Here is a 20,359-nt window from a genome sequence, read left to right as displayed (position 1 = left end):
AAAATTGATAGTTCCACTGTATTTAATATTTTTCTGCTTCTTTCTGTCTCTGGATGTTTCTTTTAGAGCTTTGGCGATCAGGATAGAGGCAGAAGGCACCACCTCAATCTGGGCCAGTCTGTTCTGAATGGTCAGTTTCACAGTTATCCTTAGTCCCTTCTAATCATCAGTGGCCTTGGCAATAACAGCCCTTTTTTTTTTTTTTTTAAAGACAGACACAGAGGACCCATCTTGGGGGCCAAAGTGGATGTGACACCAATTTCCTCACTAGTCCATCTCAGGCACATGACTTTGATTTCATTAAGGTCAAACTTGGACAGCATGGTAGAAGTGTCTGTTGTCGGATGAACCCAGATTCAGGACGATTGGAGAAATTTGCACTGAGAACTTCTTGCAGCTGAAAGCCCAGTGCAATCTTTGTCTTTGTTCAAGTAGAGGTTTCACACGAATAAAACTCTTTATCTTTCATAACACACTATATATCGCTGATATTTTTAGGATGACTCATATATCAAAAGGAAGCACTGGTGGGTTAGTGGTGGGTAAGTACTAACCCAAAGGTATTTAGTTCAAGTTCACGAGTGGCCCAAGAGAGAAAGATGGACAATCTCTTCCCAGGCAATTTATTGCCTCAGGAAACCTGTTGCTGGAGGGTCAGCTATGAGTCATTTTCAATTCAATGCTACTTAGTCACAATGATCACATCATATCAAAGTTCCTGTCTGAGTTAAAGGAAAGTTCATGAAAAGTCAAGAAGATGAAACAACAGTTCTAACCATTTTTAAAATAAAATTCATGATTTCTACCTTTTCAAGGTAATTTTGAAGGCCCTGCTTTGACAATGAAGAGTTCTATGCAAAATCAGTGTCAATGACCTCCAAGTGGACATCAGCTTTCTGCTGAGTTCTGAACAATCATTGAAAGAGGAATGCTCACTTATACCCAGGTTAAAAAAGTGAGATGAAATCTCACACATCTTTACCATGAACATAGAACATGGCCAAACACAGTAAGTCAATCTAAGCAGACCAGTCCTCAGGTAACCTACCTAGTTGAAAATTTTAAATAATAATAATAATAGGAAGAGCAAGAAGAAGTGGAAGAAGAAGGAGAATAAAGAGTTTGGAAGTTACATGCTATAAGAACTTTCATTTTACTAAGAAGAAATCTAAGAAAGAGGAAGATCGTATAAATGTCTCAAAGCCACAAAGCCAGTGAGGACCAGTGCTGAGACTTGAGTCCGGATACACTGACTTGATCCTATGCTTTCTCACCTCTTTGTGGAATCTGAGACCTGAGGGGCAAAGAAAAGAGGTTCTTTTAAATATATATTTTCCACACTGACGTTTCTTCTATTTTTATTTCACAAATAATGAATAGCTGCCACCCATGTGCAATTTGGTCTGGTTGGAAGGAGGCAGACATGGCTTTATTAATTCTTCAACAAAATATTTACTCTCTGTTGTGATTTTGAAGAGTACTGGGAAGGAGAAGCAAGGAGATTATGAACGTATGTAAGGAGTTGGCAGACACTCACCCAGGTGAGGGGTAAGGGAAGGATTCTTTGACGAAGTAACCTATGAACTGAGTATTGATGGATGTTGTTGTTATGTGCTGTCAAGTTGCTTGTGACTCATAGCTACCCTATGTGTAGCAGCTCCGAACCTTGCTCCATCCTGTGCCAAACCCATCATCTCTGTCATTAATGGATGAATAGGCATTCATTGCTTTAATTGGGGCTACAGCAATTTTGAAGGATTGCGTGAGTGCTAAGCAAAGAAAAGAGCTGTGTGAAGGTCCTGAGGCCAGCAGGAACATGACCCTATGGATGGTGAGAAGGACTAGAGTAGGTCTGCGAATTATGAGGAATGTAAGGAGTACAGCTCATGCAAGGCCAAGGAGACAAAATTAGAGTCTGAAGAATATTCCTAAGTATAATGGCTTCTTTTCATGCATTAGACATATAAAAAAATACTGTGAGAGGACATTTTTCTCCTTAGAATTTAGGCTGGAAAGTTCCAAATTATGTAAATTAGGGGTCAACACCCTTTCAAAGCAAAGTGCTAAGTGAGCACTCCCTCCCAGCTTCTAAGAGAGATGAGACGAATTTCGTAAGGTGCACGATGCTGCTCTTGGTTGTTCATAATGTCAGCGATTACTTCCCAGGCCACCAGACCCTTACCAGCCCACTCTGCCTCCTCCTCCTCCCATAACTATCACGGGGAGGCAGTGGTGTATAACCTGATTTACCTGCAGGGAACTTCTGGTCTTTTCTTTTCAATGGACTTGCTAAACTACTCAATCAATGTCTAAAACAAAAGGTCCTCAACTAATAAAGTTCTATTTCCAAGACTTCTGCATCAGAAGACAGGATGATGATGCCTGGACTTGTCCCTGAAATCAGTGCATAGGTTTGCTTTCATGGGGTGCCTGGTTAGGGTTTTGTTGTTGTTATGTACCAGTTGGAACCAACTCATAGCTGACCCTCCAGCAGGTTTTCAGAGGCAGTAAAATGGTATAGAATGAGACTGCCCATCTTTCTTTCATGAGAAGCAGATTTTTGCCTTTGAGTTGTCAGCAGAGTTCCTTACCCACTAGCGCCACCAGGTCTCCTCCTGTTGTTGTTTGATGTCATCGAGTAGAGTATGTCTCTGCGACCTATGAACAAAAGATAGGCATTGCTATTTATTTCTCCTTTTTAGAAGTTTTCAGCTCTTGCTGCCCCATGTAGCAGAGTACTAACCTGGCTTCTAGGGTTTTGCTGTCTGTAAAAGCCCGGGGCTTTTCTCTGCTAACACAAGGTGGCAGTGCCTCCCACTAGTAGTTCTAATCCATGGATGGATGCCTCTGCCGAGAAAGATGAACCATTTACATACATCGCCCCCCACCTCCTCCACACACCCCCCTTTACAGACTCTGAAAACAAGCTGGATGATCAGCTGTGAATTGGCTCTGAATTGATGGAAATGAGTTTGAGCGCTTTTTTTTTTTTTGCTTTAAGAAAAATCTTTAAGAAGCAATTCCTGAGGCATTGAGATCCCTCTCCCATTGCTTCTCCAAAGTGAGGGTCTAAGCGGTAGTTCAGCAGAGGGAACAGTTGAATTAACAACCTCCCAGCCCAGGAACCCAGGGAAAACAGGACCAGAGCTCAGAAGGGAGGAAAGGAAGAAGAGAATTTACTTCCTTCTCTCCTGGGTGCAATTTTGAAAGAGCCACATTTTTCTCGAATTAGAGAGCAGAGAGAAAATCCTACCTGGATGGGGAGACAGGGATCTGGAGGATAAGCGTGGCCTCCAAATGGGCCTGGGACCTTGATCTGGGTTTTGGAATAACTGGGGGCCAGAGCACATTCCAGAGCTCAGTTAGTGGGTGCAACAATTCCTCAGTGTCCTTTGCAGCCTAACTCTCTAGAAAATGGATGCATTCAGATGATTGGGTCACACTTTCCCTCTCTCTCTCTCATTCTTGTTATTTGTTCTGTTGTATTTTCATTTGACTCTAGTGCCTTTTGTGCTGTGGACCCACAACAGAAAACAGTGGGATTGTCTAACACAGCCCTGGCATCAGCTCTCCTGCTCTGCTCAATGAAATAGTGGGGCCAGAGGAGAGAGTCATAGGCACGCTTAGATGTCTTGGGAAAATACAGGTCAAGCCAGGGGAGAACCTATTAGTGATCCTCAGTCTTTAGTGTCAGAACAGAAAACCAGGCAGCTGAATAGCTAAGAGCTATGTGGAGACATTCACATCTAAGTTCCTTGTGGGGCTAGGACTGTGTCTGCGTCTCCTTGAATCTCCACAGTCTTTGAAGAGTGCAGTCTTAAATGATGAATGACAACTAAGAACCAGAGAAACAGGCAGGAATGGACAGCTGAGCAGAAAATGTGGGAGAGGACAGACTACTGGGCAACTCAGAGTTGAGCAGAGAGAAAGAGATGAGCGAGGGTATATACTGTTGCTGTGAAGGCCTGGTAGGGAGAGGGGATCTCATTTTGCTGAACTTGTGGAGATAGCTAGGAAGAAGGAACTACCACAATTATGCTGGAAGTTTACAATGGCTATTTTGCGTTCCTCAAATATGCTTTATTTTTTAATGTCTGAAATACTAAAGTTACCACTGTGACCCAGATGGACTTTGTTGGAGAATGTAGCTTTTAGGTGTGCATGCAGAGAGCAGAGATTGTGGTAAGTACACACACACAACACACACACAAAACAGACTGAGAAAAAGGAAAGGTCCTTGGTGAAATACTTGCAGGAGGTGGAATGGGACCCACTTTTCTTTTGAGGAGGATTGATCATGAAAATCGCCTGCTGTTCTGGAGGTTAGTCAGCAAGTTTTGCTTTGCTGGACATGGCGTTTCTGGAACTGGTAGAACATACAGCCACCTTGTGAAATAACCTGTTTCCTTCTCTTAGGAAAAATGTTGCTGCTGTGGGTGCTTTGCAGAAGTAGATTTGAGTTTTATCTGTGAAGGAAAGATCATGAAACCACAGGCATTTCAGCTGAACAACGTCTGTAGTGTATGTGGAGGAGACCAGTTTCTTGATGGTTCTGGTTCAAGACTCAGGTGAAGCCTGGTAAGAGCTGTCATTTCGATCTTCCTGTGATTGCTTCACTTCCCTGTGCTCCATTTTGTCACCTGCCTTTTAGTGTTCTTTTTGTCAGAAGGCTGTACAGAAAATCAAAGTTGTTTCTCCTGTTGCCAAGCCATAAAGTGTGTATTTGGTTTGTGGTGTAAAGCATAATTAGCATTTCCTGTTTACAAGCATAATCCTCCTTTGCTATTACGACTAGCAGCCCAGAGAAATCAAGTGACATTCTCTGCATGTACAAACAGGAGGGACAAAGTGCACTGAGGGACATGGAATATGGAGGATGTGCCTGAGGCAGGAACAGCTTTAGGTTTAACAGGGTTTCTTGCTAGACGTGTCTTTTCTTGTGTTGCTTTAAAATGAGTTGTTGCACAGGACAGAGTCTTTGCCTAAGAGGAATGCAGCTGAGCTGGCTTCTAACCAAGTCTCTGCTCTGTAACTGGGTTGCTAGCTTTGTAGTGATTTGTCAGGTGTAGGTTCTGTTTTCATTACTGTGCCCTTTGCACAGCTGAAAGGATTTTTTTAAATAAATGGGAAAGTTTATCCACTAGGTGGCGCTAAATCCTTTGTTCTTCGATGGATGCTCTTCCCTAAATCCACCGTATCTGGATTGGTGCTGGGCAACTCAGCAAAGACAGTACACACGTCCTTCGCTCCAGCTACGTATTTTTATTGAAACATGTACGAACAGTAGGCATATTTTCATACTACGGATGAGAGCTATTATGCGTTAGAATGTCCTGTGAAATGCAGGAGATGGCTGAGTAGAATTAGACTGCTCCACTTTGAATTGAATTCTATGACTTCCTAGCTGTTCAGGAAATGAGAAGTTATTGAAACCATAAGCTATTTATTCTTTTTCAGCTTCTTTATTTGTTAAATAGCTACGTGTTAGGGTTGTTTTGTGGAATGAGTGAAATAATCTGTGCATGTGGCCAATAACCTGGCACACAGGAAGCTCTGAATAGGTGTTAATTTTTGCTATTATTAATTTTTTTAAATTTTCTGTTTTACTCAATATAAACTGACAGATTACTTCCATTATTCATCTGAAAATGTGAAAATTCAATAAGATTTAGAAATCCAATCAGGCCACTTAACACTCTTTTGCCCTGTTTAGATCCATGCCTTCTCCCAACCCTCCTGTAGTGCTTGTGTGCCACTGGGTCTATTTCCCATTCACAGAAAATTACATACGGCAGAGAATTGCCTCTTGGGATTTAAGAGCTGATTCTTTAGGGAGGAAGCTCTCCTGGCATAGTCCTTAGAGAACTGCAAAGACCATGCCTCTCAGGTAGTACAAATCCAATAGAGGTTCCAAAGGAGAAAGACAATCTCCTCTTATGAGATTTATAGCCAGCCAGGTAAGTGAGCACCCAGGAACTACAAGCTGTGGCTATAAACCAAGCTTTGATGTGCTTGTTCAAACTTCTCTGCCTTTTCTGGACGTGCCACTATATCTAAAACATCCTCCTTCAGAGACAGGTTTCCTTGGGAAAGCACTATGAGATTCCTTGAATCACAGTGAAAGGCCTCTCTTTACCCTTTTCATTCACCTAACCCACCCCTCTATTCTGCTCGAACTCCTACTTGAAATACACTCCAGGCTTCCAAGCTAATTTCTGGCAGCAGTTAGGAAAGAAATAGCGGGTGATTCTTCTGCATTATAAAAATACCTTTAATACCATGAATAGCACATAGCATTTGAAACCATTTGCTGAACGAACATTTTTCTATAGAAGGCACTTATAATTTAATGAAAGGAAAGCTCTTTCATTGCTGTGGAGTCTGAACCTCCTCTGAGCTGACCCTCCAAGGCTAAAATCACATGGTGAAAAAATGGCATATCTTTGCTCTGCTTATATAGCTGCTAGAAGACTTGAACCACCCAAGAGGATCCTTCTCTGGGTTAGGGCAAATGAGATACCACCAGGCCGAAAATTTGCCTTGCTGCTGTGTGACCCTGGCAAAGTCACTTTGTCTCTATGTGTCTCAATTTTCTTTTCTACTAAAGAAGAATAATATTAAAGAGGTAGCAATTACCAGATTATATAGAAAATATTTTATAAACCAAATGTAACATGTTAGTGATTGTGATGATTTACAAACACATATTAAGTGGTACCTCTTAGATTCTTTTGACATTCAATCTTATGGCATCGTCTCTTCTTGGCCACTTTAAGCCTGCAAACACAACAGATATATGTGGCTCAGCCTAAAAAAAAAGGTGTTTTTAAACTAGGCATGTGCATAATAAAACTATTTTTCACAATATGCTTTTAATTCTGAAGCAAGAACTGCTTCTCTGCCCCTCTTTTTCTCTCCCAGCTCCCCAATACAAATGTTGAGGGAATATTTTAAAAATAAATCTAATGCTGGCACAGTAAAAAGTCAATTGTATTCCTAGTCCAAGAAGATCCTTCATCACTGTTTTCTCATTGAAAGAAAGATTCTCCTTTGTTTGGAAGCAAGTGCCAAATGTCCCCTGCTGCGCTAGTTGGCTGGCTGTGTGGAGTGCTGTGATGTTGAAAGTCCGGTGTGTACAATTGTCTTTCCTCACTCTTCCACTTCCCATTCCAGTGCCGGAAACTGCCTCCCTCCACTCTCTCCAATTCAAAGGGTGCAATAAACATTTGTTTTAATCTACCATAAAATTATATGTACCCCTTTCCTGTCTCTTTCTTAATAATTGCAATTAATTTGAGTAGAGGTGAATGAGATCATTAACTTTGTAAACTCACAGCGTGGCTCTGACATTATTTTTTCTGTGACACAATGATTTAAGGAGCATTGTGAAAATTTAAAGCTGTTGGTGCTAGAATTGTGGGTGCTTCAAAAGCCAGGAAGACGCTTTTGAGAGACAATGGCTTTACAATCCATGGTCATTCAATAAATAATTATTGTCTCACCCACATTCTAGGAGGCTCTGGTCACTACTGTTTGTTGAAATATATTTATGAAATAAATTTTACAGCTTATTGCAAATTGGATTTAGAAGAGGTCATGGTACTAGGGATATTATAGCTAATGTTAAATGGATCTTGGCAGAAAGCAAAGGACACCAGAAGAATGTCTATCTGTGCTTCATTGACTATGCAAAGGCTTTTGACTGTGTGGATCACAAGAAGCTGTGGCTGACTCTGAGAAGAATGGAAATCCCAGATTTGATTGTACTTATGATGCGAATCTTATACTTGGCCCAGAACAGAGCAGGGAGACACTGGATGGTTCAAAATCAAGAAGGGGGTCCGTCAGGGATGTATTCTGTCTCCATAACTTTTCAATCTGTATGCAGAACAGATCATCGGAGACGCTGGGCTGTATGAGGAGGCATGTGGCATCAGGATTGGTAGAAGAGTCATCAACAACCTGCATTATGCAGATGACACAACCCTGCTTGCTGAAACTAGGAGGACCTGAAGCGCTTGCTACAGAAGGTCAAGGATTGCAGCCTACAATATGGATTGAAGCTCAACATCAAACAAAGATTCTTACCACTGGGCCAATTGGCAGCATCAGTATGGATGGTGAAGAGATTGAGATAGTTAACAGTTTTAGTTTACTTGGGTCTACAGTCAACACTCTTGGTAACAGCAGCCAGGAAATCAAGAGACAAATTGCATTGGGAAAGTCTGCTATGAGGGACCTCTCAAGAGTACTGAAGAGCAACAGCGTCAGACTGGAGACTAAGGTGCACCTAATCCGGACTATAGTCTTTGCAATTTGTGCTATACATCAGAGAGTTGGAGAGTGAATAGGGATGATAGAAAGAGAATTTATGCCTTTGAGCTGTGGTGCTGGAGAAGAGTGTTGAATATATCATGAACTGCTAGGAGAACAAACAGGTTTGTCCTGGAGAAGGTGAAGCTGGAATGCTCCTTGGAGTCAAGGATTCTGAAGCTTCGTCTGACATACTTTGGGCACGTTGCAAGGAGGGACTGGTCCTTGGAGAGGGACATCATGTTTGGGAGAGTGGAGGAGCAGTGCAGGAGAGGAAGACCTTTGATGAGATGGATCAATTCTGTGAGTGGAGTGGTGGGAATGAGTGTGTTTGAGATGGCTAGGTTGGCACAGAATAGAATGGAGTTTAGAGCTCTTGTACATAGGGTCGCTATGAGTGGCAAGCAACTCAATGGCACACAACAACAACAACTGCAAGTCTTGTTTGTGGAGAGGTAGGGGGAAAAAAATAAAATGGCCCAGGTTGTCAAAGGCGAACCCCACCCACAGTTATTGTGTCGATTCAGACCTAGCACCCTTCTGTTAGGTTTCTGACACTATAAATCTTTACTGGAGGAGACACCCATCATTTTCCCAAAGAGAAACTAGTGGATTTGAACTGCCTGCCTTTCACATAACAGTTCAATAGTCATTGTTGTTGTATCATCCAGTCGATTGTGACTCACAGTGATCCTATAAACAATAGATTTGAACGTTGCCCTATCCTGTGCCAACCTCATTACTTGTCCATACTTAAGTCCATTGCCACCTTTTTTATCTCATTAAAGGCCTTCCTCTCTCAATATGATGCCTTTTTCCAAGAACTGGTCACCCCATGGCAACATTCCCCATGTATATGAAGCTAAGTTTCATCACTTTGTCTTCAAGGAGCATTCTGGTTTCACAGTCTCTGGGGCAGATTTGTTTGTCCTTTTTGTCAGTTCATTTTGTTGTGATCCACAAGTCAAATGCCTTTGCCAACTCACTTAACACAGATAGATATTCCTCTGGTACTCTCTGTTTTCAGCTAAGACCCATCATCATTCCTAGTGTGATGGCTTCTTCTAATCACAGCCTGCACGTCTTGTAGTACTCTGCTGATGGATAATCTTCAGCAGAATTTTGCTTGCTTGTGATATTAGTCATATTGTTAGATAATTTCAACACTTTGTTGGGTCATATTTTGTTGGGATAGAAATAAATGTAGATCTCTTCCAGTCCATTGGCCAATTAGTAGTCCTCCAGATTTTTTGGCACAACATGATGATCAAGTCCAGGGCAGCATCTGTTTGTTGAAATATGTCAATTGGTATTCCATCAATTCCTAGGCCCTTGTTTTTTATGGCCTCTCAGTCATATATTGTTTCATAAAATTCTTCTCTGTCAGCCAATTATTTTTGGTACCATAACTCTGTGTCTGTGACACTGATGAGCCAAACGCGGTAATGGTTATGCATGGTGGACAGTGTTTGCTGGAGCTTCATGACTAAAACAAGCCTGGAAGCTGGAGCTGCATCCACTTCTGAAATGGCTTGTCTCCAGAAACTCTATAATATGAACCGTGCTCAGGCCTTTCATTCATAGGGTCGCTATGAGTTGTCTATGAATCGATGGCACCTAACAACAACAACAACTCTGTGTACTCTTTCCATACTCTTTTAATGCTTCCTGGATCATTCAATATTCTGCACATAACATCCTTAAGTATTGCAACTGAAGGCTTGAATTTGTTCTTTAGTTCCTTCAGCTTAAGAAATGCTGAGTGAATTTGTCCCTTTTGATTTTCTGACTCCAGCTCTTTGCACATTTCATTATAATATTTTGCTTTGTCTTTCCTTGCTGCCCTTTGAAATCTTCTAGTTAGCTAGTGCAATACTCAGAGTCTCTTCTGACATCCATCTGTCTTGTTTTTCTCCTCTCTCTTTGTAATGACTTTTTGACTTTTTCATGGATGATATTCCTGTTATTCACCCATAGCTCATTTGGTCTTTGTTCAGTAGTGTTTAAGGTCTCAAACTTATTCCTGAGTTGGTTTATAAATTCAGGCAGGATAGACTCAAGGTCAAGTTTTTGTTCCTGTAGATTCCCTTTAACTTTCTTGCTTTACTTTGAACTTGCATATGTGTAGTTCATGGTCTGGTCCACAACTAGGCACCTGGCCAAGTTTTCAGAGTTGGTATTGAGTTTCTTTATGTCAGTTCAGAGTATTTTTAACATTTTTTTTGTAATACTACATATCAAAGACATTGATTCTTCCATCTTTCTTATTCATTGTTCATATTTCAGATGCATATGAAGCAATTCAAAATACTATGACCTGGATCAGGTGCACCTTAGTCTTTAATATCTTTACTCTTTAATATTTTGTTGTTGTTGTTAAGTGCTGTCAAGTTGACTACAAGTCATAGAAGCCCTATGAACAAGAGATATGAACCATGTAGTATCCTATGCCTTCATCAAGATCTCCACCATGTTCAAGTTTGTTGTTGCAGCCATTGTGTCAATGGAAGGGCACAGAGAAAATAAAGAAACCTATCTAGCTTTATTTTTGCCTCATTCTGACCATGTGGAGGTAGTAATTGCTGAAGGGTGAACTATTTATACAAACTCTCTGTATTTTAGAAAAAATATTTATTATCCTGATCTAGACAAAATGGGGTAGTTTGTTGTGGGTTTTCTTGTGACAATGAAGAGGGATCTTTGGGGATCTAGTCTACAGGAAGTTGTGTGCTAATCCAAAGGTCACATTTCTCTGGCATTTGGAAATCTCCAGTGGCTGCTCAGAAGAAAGGTAGTTACTCCCCTCTCGTGTTATTTACAGCTTCAGAAACTCAGTGGAACCATCTGTGTGAATCAATTCTGACTCCCAGGCAATAAGTGAATGAAAAGTGCCAATGGCTAATCTGAAGTGATTGGGATGTGTCTTTCATTCTCATTAGCTGTATTAGTATGGATAAATGACTTAGGTCTTGGTGTCTAAGTCTCCTCATTTTTTGCTACAGTTTCCATCAAGCCTGTCCCAAGCCATGGTGACTCCATGTGTGCAAAGTGGAACCACTCCTTAGGGGTTCATTCAGAAGCAGATTATCGGACCTGTCTCATGGGTGCTTCTGTGTGGATATGAACTGCTTACCTTTTGACTCATAGTTGAAATTTCCCAGTACTGTATAGCTGCTTATACCATCCAATGACTCTTCCTCTAAAACAGATGATAATGAATTTATAGGGTTGTTCAGAGGATAAATTGAGTCCATGTAACTAACATGCTGAGAGTGGAGACTGGCAAATTAGAACTCATACGCTAACTCAAAACACAGCCGTCTGGTTGGAACTGACTCATAGCTGACCCTCCGTTTGGTTTCTTAACCTATAAATCTCATGGAAGGAGATTGCTCATCTTTTTCCCACCGAGTGGCTGGTAGATTCTATGTACCAAAGTGGCATGACCTCAGGTTTAGCAGTGTGACTCCCTATGGACTATGCCGGTAGAGCTTTCCAGCAAATTTATAAGAATTATATAGGTACTAGCTAGTCTTAGTTTAAAATAATGTTAAATTATAAAAATATGAACATAATAAATAGCTGTTCTTTTTTTCTCTCTGGAGTAGTATAGCTTTGATTTCTATGTTGTATATTTTCCCACTTGAAAAAAAAATCCAAATGGTTTTAAATGGTTTTGAGCTCATAGTTTCTATACTCTTAAAAAACAAACAAACCACTGAGTACTGCAATCCAGTGGGTTTATTGTCAGTAAATTCTTTTCCCCCTTTCCCCTTGATATGTAGGTTAAAACATCTCTTTTCTTAATTCCAGTCTATTTTTTTCTCATTAACATGTTTTTACTATGCAGGTAAGTCTTCTTGTTTACCTCTTTCTGATATTTACCAAAGGACAAGAGAGAATTCGTGACTGGAGAACAGCTTCTGGAGAGATTCCCGGAAGTCTTTTGCAGACATGACCATTCTGCCCTTACACAGGCAGCCAGAAGGAGCCCCAGTGACCTGGGCCATCTCTGGGAGTCTCCTAAGGAAGAAGCAGAGATGAAGCTGAATGCGTCCATTTGTGAATGTGGACTAATTGATTCTGAGTTTTTCCTCTTAAAATTTCCTTAAAGGCTTGAAATTATGTGGTTAACTCATGAAGAACCACATTTTCGTTTTGACGTATATATGATAGTGTTTGCTGGGTAGTCTATAAGGAGTTGTGTTGCTAATACAAAGGCCATGCTTCTCTGTAGTTCAAACCCACCAGTTGCTCCTTGAGAAAAAGATAAGCAATCTCGTCTTAGGTGACTTACAGCCTCAAAAACCCAGCTGAGGGTCAGGTCTGAGTCAGTTAAAACCTAGTGACATTGAGTTGAATTTGAATTGTGGGAGAATTCAACACAGTCCAGAATTAAGAGAATTATAGAGCCAACATAGAAGCTACCTTCATTTTGAGGGAAATATATTTCATACATATATATTATATGGGAAAGTCTGCTGTTAGGGACCTCTCCAAAGTACTGAAGAGCAATGGTGTCTCTCTGGAGACTAAGGTGTGTCTGATACAGGCTATATGGTCTTCCCAATCACTTGTTATGCATTAGAGAGTTGGACAATGATCAGGGAGGATAGAAGGAGAATTGATGCCTTTGAGCTGTGGTGCTGGAGAAGAGTATTGAGAATACCATGGACTGCTAGGAAAACAAACAGATTTGTCCTGCAAAGGTTTAAACCGGGTGGCTCCTTGGAGGCAAGGATTCTGAGGCTCCATCTAACATACTTTGGACATGTTGTGAGGAGGGACCAGTCCCTGGAGAGGGACATCATGCTTGGGAGGGTGGAGGGACAGCGCAGGAGAGGAAGGCCCTCTATGAGGTGGATTGATTCAGTGACTGGGATAATTGGGATGGGAGTGTCAGAGACAGTGTGATTGGCACAGGACAGAGTGGAGTTTAGGGCTGTTGTACATAGGGTCGCTATGAGTCGCAAGCGACTCGACGGCACATAACAACAACAACAACAACAACATATTATTATTATTTCACTGTTCTTTGGAGAGGGGAATTCTTAAAAATGTTTATGTGTCTTACTTAGTTGTATACTATGATTCAGCTTTGAGTCTATAAAATACCAAATTTTTATACCATGATGGATGGAGAAGAAGAGATTGAGGATGTTAACAGTTACAGCTTGTTTGGCTCCACAATCTTGGCACCAGCAGTAAGGAAATCAAAAGATGAACTGCATTAGGTAATTCTACTGTTAGAGACTTTTCCAGAGTACTGAGAAGAAACGGTGTCAGTCTAGAGTCTGAGGTGCGCCTGATCCAGTCCATAGTCTTTGCAATTACCTGCTATGCATCAGAGAGCTGGACAATGACTAAGGGCAACGGAAGAAGAATTGATGCCTTTGAGTTTTGGTGCTGGAGAAGAGTTTTGAACATACCATGGACTGCCAAGAAAATAAATCAGTCTGTCTTGGAGAGTGTAACCAAGTTTCTCCTTGGAGGCTAGGATTTTGATGCTTCATCTCACATGCTTTGCACACATTGCCAGTAGGAACCAGTCCTTGGAGACGGACATCATGCTCAGAAAGTGGAGGGACAGTGCAAGAGAGGAAGACCCCAGATGTGATGGATTGATACAGTGACTAGGGCAATGGATGTAGAAGTGTTGAAGTCAGTGAGACTGGCTCAGGATAGAGCAGGCTTCAGAACTATTGTACGTAGGATTGCCATGGATTGCAGGCAACTTGACGGCACATAACAACAGTAGCAAAATGTTAAATAACAGCATTGAGTTTTAGGAGATAAATTACTTTTTGTGGTGATTAGTTTTTTATATAATATTGTCATGCATTATATTGTTTTATTTATTTGAAGTATTTACTTAAAGGTGTCATGCTCACAGTCTAGTTAATTTTTAGCATCTGTTAGAAGTTAGGGTGTTTCACGACTTTTCTTAAAAATAAACACTATTATCTAATCTTTGCAGCCCTCAATAGAAAAATAGTTTTGCTTTTATCCTCTTAAAAAAATGAAATAATGAAACTGATAATAAAGGATTTTTTTTTCAGAAATCCAAGTTTGGAGAGATTATTTGAGTTGAGCAAATTGATGCACAAAATATATACATATTTACTTATCAAAATAAAAAAAATTTGAATACAAATAAAAAGTAATTTATTGACAGTCCACAGTGTTCTAGCTGCACACTAAGGCTTTATGCTAGCTTAAGTACCCATCTGGGTAGATCCTAAAAATTTGACACCAGTTTTTTTAAGTTAAGACTTTTAGAAAGTACAAATCCTCATTTTTTGTTCGTAGTACTAGTTAAGGCTATTTTTCAGTCCAGTAAGACTGTAGAGGTAGGTGAGTATAAGGAGTTCACAAAAGAAATATCAAGCACACATGCAGGGGTAAGATGGCCCGGATTCAAAACAGTGGAACCTCTAGAATATTATTATTACAGGAGATTTTTGAAAGTGAACTGCCGTCCAGATGGAAGAGAACTTGGTGAATTCAGAACCACTACTGTCACCATGGATTCAATCAGTACTGCAGATAGTTCTGCTTTAGGGAAGTTAGGAATTCTACAGTAATTGGTGGAATTAAAGAGGAATTTACACCACCAACAACCGATGGCCCTCATAATGAATATGCAGTTCCTAAAGTGGCAAGAAGTGCGCTGCCATCCTAAAGGACCAAGGTTCAAGGCTGCCAGATGCTTCCCTGGAGGATGGGCATTTCCTCCAGTGCGATTAACTACCTCTGAAAACTGGCTGGAGGATCAGCAATGGGTTGGTTCTGACTTGATGGTACTTGACAACAGTGGTGTGGTTCTACCACCCCTGTCTTCATCGAGATGTCAGTCTGGACCTCCTAGAGAAGACGCTTAAAGTAGCCAGCCAATTCATTCCAGGTATCATTGAAAAGTTACAGATAATTCAAAAAGAGGACTCATGTGCTCCTCCAAATGCTTGTTTGTGTTCTCTACTATGTTCTCATTTGCCTCGATTATGATGGAAACATTTTTGAATGCCTGTACCACTGCTTTAAAAGAAAATAAATACAGTTGCCTGAAGTTACTATAAATGAAGAAATTGCTTTAGAAAAGAAGGAAAGTCATTTGAATAATAGAAATTACCAAATTGCAACTTCCTTTGCCATATTTAATGACACTTTACTGATAGTTGTCTCTCCTGGACAAGAGGAATATCTGACAACTGAAATCTTAACAATTAATGGTTGAGAGAGGCAAACTGTGCTATCCTCACAAACCAGACAGAAGTAGGCTGGCCGGCACTAAACTTCAGGACTGTATAAGTCGAGCAGTTACAAGACACAAAGAAGGGGGGAAAACGGTTGCCTGATGTAATTCAGAGCATGAAACCCCACATTTTCAATGCTGATTTGTAAAAAAATTGTATTTGTTAGCACTCTGTACAAATCTTTCATATGAAATAAATATAAAAGTAACTTTTTTCCTAAAAAAATATTATAGTGGTCCAGCCAACACCTCTAAACCTAGTGTCACCCTGAACTGCTCCCACCCTGAAGCCTTTTGATCCTCCAGACTCTAAGAGAGACAGTCAGAAAGTACACCAGGTGATAGGATTAAGCATGATACAGTGTGATGGTGATGGAGTGGTGAGGTACTGAAGGCCCCAGGAAGGAGGGCTAGTGACATTTCTTGGGAGTGTCTTTCCCTGTGACATGGTGCTGGTAGACCAATAGATTCCATGTTGTTTCTCTTCTGCGATCCATATGTGGCCTGGGAATTTGAAAAGCTAGTGAACAGATAGCCTTTCTATTGTTCTGTCCTTCATTAAAACAATCCAAGGACCGCAGGTCAGAGATTGGGCAATGTTTTGCTAGATCAACTGACTTGCCCTAGCTAATAGAAGGCATAGGGTGTTCTGATAGATTGAAAGCAAGGAGAAAATTGTTCAGTTTTGCCTAAATGGTTCCAAGATTTTGTGATTTGAAAAAGGAGATTAGGGCATCAGAAACAGACAAACAGATGTTGAAAAGGATATGCTTTGTTCACTTAACTGCCTTTAAAAATATTTTTGTTTCTTTCCGTCAAGATTTACAAATCATATTGTTGCTTTCATACAATCACTCAGGCACTTTGTTTTATAACATTCATTATCATCAATTAATGTAATTAATGAATTACAATGCATAATCAACCTCTCCTTTAATTGCCTGTTATAAAAATACTGAATATCTTCTAACAATCTTAACACTAAGGGGAAAATAGTAGTCACAGGATTATTCTTGTGTAAGGAAAAGTTGGAAGTTCAAATAGTTTCATCGTGTTGCTCAGTGTCACTACCAATAGAATGGACAAGAACAAAGTGGAAACTGTCCATCCTTTTAAAGGATATAGTTTAGTGAACAGAATAAATTCATCCCTGAATTTTCTCTGTTACTGAAATAGGCTTAATTGCCAAATATATATACATACGTATATATTTTGGGAACTTTCCGACATTAGGACAAATGCTGAGCATTTCTAATTTCTATTGTGAAGCACTAATGTTGTACATTAGCGTTTAGCCTAGGGAAATTCTTACTTTGGGTGCCAAATTAAACTAATTTACACTTACTAACTAAGTAAACATTTTCTTAGCATGGCACAATGCTCACATTTGTACCATAATATTATATGTTATGCTTTTCCTACTATTTTATGAAATTGTGTGATGGGTGAAAAATTTTAAGCTTTGAACCATATTTCACTGGAGCCTCCTGGAGGACTGTGATTCAAGGACACCAAAGATACTAATGTGAACTGTCAGATGATGTTATAAACTGTCTCAATGGCTGCCATAACCTGCTGAGCAGAATGTCATTACTATGAGGCGGATCCTGAAACATGGTGGAATAGGAACAATTTTTCTCAGGCATTCTCCTATGGTTTTTGTTGCTAATCCTTCAATTCCACCAGTGCTTAGTGCAATGCTCTTTAAACATAAATGATGCCACAGAAAAATTAAGCAAGTTAATTATAATATAGAGAGACGTCCAACATAAGCTGATTTGAGAAAGCCACCTAAAATCTCTTATTTATTTGATCTATTAGCACTAAGTTGGGAACCAGAAAGAATTTGAGAAATCTACCTAAAATCTCTATTTATTGAATCTATTTGCATCACGTTTGGAACCAGGAAAGAGGGTCAGTGGTTGGAAAACATGGACTTGGTGACAGACATGAGACTGGGGGTAGAGTAATAGAATTCTGAACAATCAATGATTTATTCATTACAAATACTTTTTATAAGACACATAAACACAGGCTCTACACATAGATATCACCTGATGATATGCTCGGCAATCAGACCGATTATGTCTATGGGAGGAATTGTTGGAGAAATTCAATATCAGCAGTGAAAACTAGTCAAGGTGGTGACTATAGAACAGAGAATCAACTACTCATATTCAAGTTCAAATTAAAGCTAAAAAATGCCAAATCAAGTTCACAAGAAACAAAATATCATTTTAAGTCTATTCCACCTAAACTTAAAAAACAATTCAGAAGAGGTTTGAGACCCTGAACACTAATAAATGAATACCAGGTGAGCTGTGGAGGATATCAAGAATATTTTGCATTAAGAATGCAAAAGGGCATTACAAAGATGGAAGAAGAAGAAAAGACCAAAATAGAAGTCAGAAGAGACCTTGACTATTGTAACAGAATGCCGAGAAGCCAAAGCAAAAGGAAGAAATCAAGAAGTTAAGGAACTGAATAGAATATTTCAAAGGGCAGCTCGGGAAGACAAAGCAAAGTATTATAATAAAATGTACAAGGAGCTGTGGTCAGAATCAAAAGGTATGAACTTGCTCTGCATTTCAATCTGAAGAAACTAAAGGACAAATCCAAGCCTCAAGTTACAAGACTTAAAGATGCTATGGACAGAATATTGAGTGATTCAGTAAGCATTAGAAGAAGATGGAAGGAATGCAGAGTCATTATTATCAAAAAGAGTTGGCTGACACAGAAAAGTTTCAAAAAACAACATATGATCAATAAATAATGGTGATGAAGGAGGACGTGTAGACTGCACTAAAGGATCTGGCAAAAATATAAGGCCCCAGGAATTGATGGAATATCAATTGACATGTTTCAACGAACAGATGCTGCCATGGATATGCTCACTAGGATGTGCCAAGAACAACTGACTGGAAGAGATCCATCTTTATTCCCATTCCAAATATAGGTGACCTGACAGAGTGTGAAAATTATCAAACAATATAACGCATAAGCAAGGTCCTACTGAGGATTACCCCAAAACAATGGAACAGTATATTTACAGAGAACTACTAGAAATACAAACTGAGTTTAGAAGAGGCCATGGGATTAGAGACATTATTGCCAATGCCAGATGGACCTAGGCAGAAAGCAAAGAGTACCAGAGGAATGTCTATCTGTATTTCATTGACTATGCAAAGGCATTTGTGTGGATCACAGCAACTTGTGGTTAACCTTGAGGAGGATGGGAATCCCAGAACACTAGATTATTCTCATGCAAAACCTATACTTGGACCAGGCAGGCGGCAGTCATCAGAAGAGAACAAGGAAACATTACATGGTTCAAAATCAGTATGTGTCCTGTCTCCATACCTTTTCAATATATATGCAGAACAGATGATTTGGGAGGCTGGACTTTATGAGGAGGATTGAAGGAAGACTCATGAGCTCATCAATATCCTATGTTATGCAGAAAGAGAGGAGCGAACTGGGGCGGGGGAAAGGATGGGCGGGGAGAGAAGTGCAGCAATGAATGAATGGAAGTCCAAAATTTCTGTAAATACTCATTAAAATTATTTAAAAAAAGAATTAATAAAAAAAACACAAACCAAAAACAGAGGAAAATATGAAGCACTTGCTGCAGAAGTTTAAGGACTGTAATTTTCAATATGGATTGAAGCTCAACATCAAGAAGACAAAGATTCTCACCACTGGGCCAATTGACAGCACCATGATGGATGGAGAACAGATTTGGGTTGTTAACAATTACTGCTTGCTTGGCTCCACAATCAATACTTTTGGTACCATCAGTCAGGAAATCAAAAGACAAATTTGTTTGGGAAAAATCTGCTGTCAGAGTCCTCTCTAGAGTACTGAAAAGCGAGGATGTCAGTCTAGAGTGTAATGTGTTCCTAATCCAGGCCATGGTCTTAACAATTACTTGCTGTACATCAGAGAGCTGCACAGTAAGGATGACAGAAGAAGAATTGATGTGTTAGAGTTGTGATGCTGGAGAGGAGTCTTGAACATATCATGGACAGCCAAGAAAAGAAATAGGTTTATTTTGGAGAATGTGAAACCCAGTTTCTCCTTGAACGCTAGAATTTTGAAGCTCTGTCTCACATACTTTGGGCACATGGCAAGGAGGGACCAATGCTTGGAGAATGACATCATTCTTGGAAGGGTGAAGGGATAGCACAAGAGGGAAGATCCTGGAGGAGATGGATTGACACAGAAACATGAGTAATAGGGGTAGGTGTGTTGGAATTAGTAAGACTGCTTCAGGACAGGACAGGTTTCAGAGGTTTCTGTATATAGGGTAGTTACGGGTCAGAGGCAACTTGATGAGACATAACAACAGTTGTATATTTATAAAGAAAAACAATAGGTTTTGATCACATATGTCATTGAGCTGATTTTATAATCTGCATTTTTTATTAACTTCTTTCCTTACTTTCCTACTTATAAAACATCAAGTTAGAGCAGAGGCATGAGGATGTGCAAGGGGCAGGAGGAATTCATCATGAGGTTGTACAGTTTGATGGTGAGGTGAGGGAAATTGAAAGAATTTGTTATTGAAAACAATATATTCAAATTTGTAAATAAACTAGTAGAAAAATGTAAAAAAAAAGCCAAAACAAAACCCAAACAACAAAAATTGACATGTAACATTTCCTTTGCTTTCATTGAATTTAAGTTCATATTTTTGCAGAATTGTAAAAAAACAAAACAAAAAACCCTCAAACCAACAACAAAACAACAAAAGCCATCAAGTTAGAAGTAATTGTTAAAATTCATGTCTATTTT

General features: G+C 39.8%; 1 pseudogene; it reads left to right on the top strand.

Moving 5' to 3' along the window:
• The first annotated feature begins 996 nt into the window (after window positions 1–996).
• On the top strand, window positions 997–15,714 carry LOC102857726 (annotated as a pseudogene).
• Window positions 15,715–20,359: the final 4,645 nt, after the last annotated feature.

The sequence above is a fragment of the Elephantulus edwardii genome, unplaced genomic scaffold (assembly GCF_000299155.1).
Source record: "Elephantulus edwardii isolate Elephantulus edwardi_28Jun2011 unplaced genomic scaffold, EleEdw1.0 scaffold00013, whole genome shotgun sequence".
NCBI lineage: Eukaryota > Metazoa > Chordata > Mammalia > Macroscelidea > Macroscelididae > Elephantulus > Elephantulus edwardii.
The sequence above is the reverse complement of the archived record's forward strand: the minus strand, read 5'-3'. Positions and strand labels throughout refer to the sequence as shown.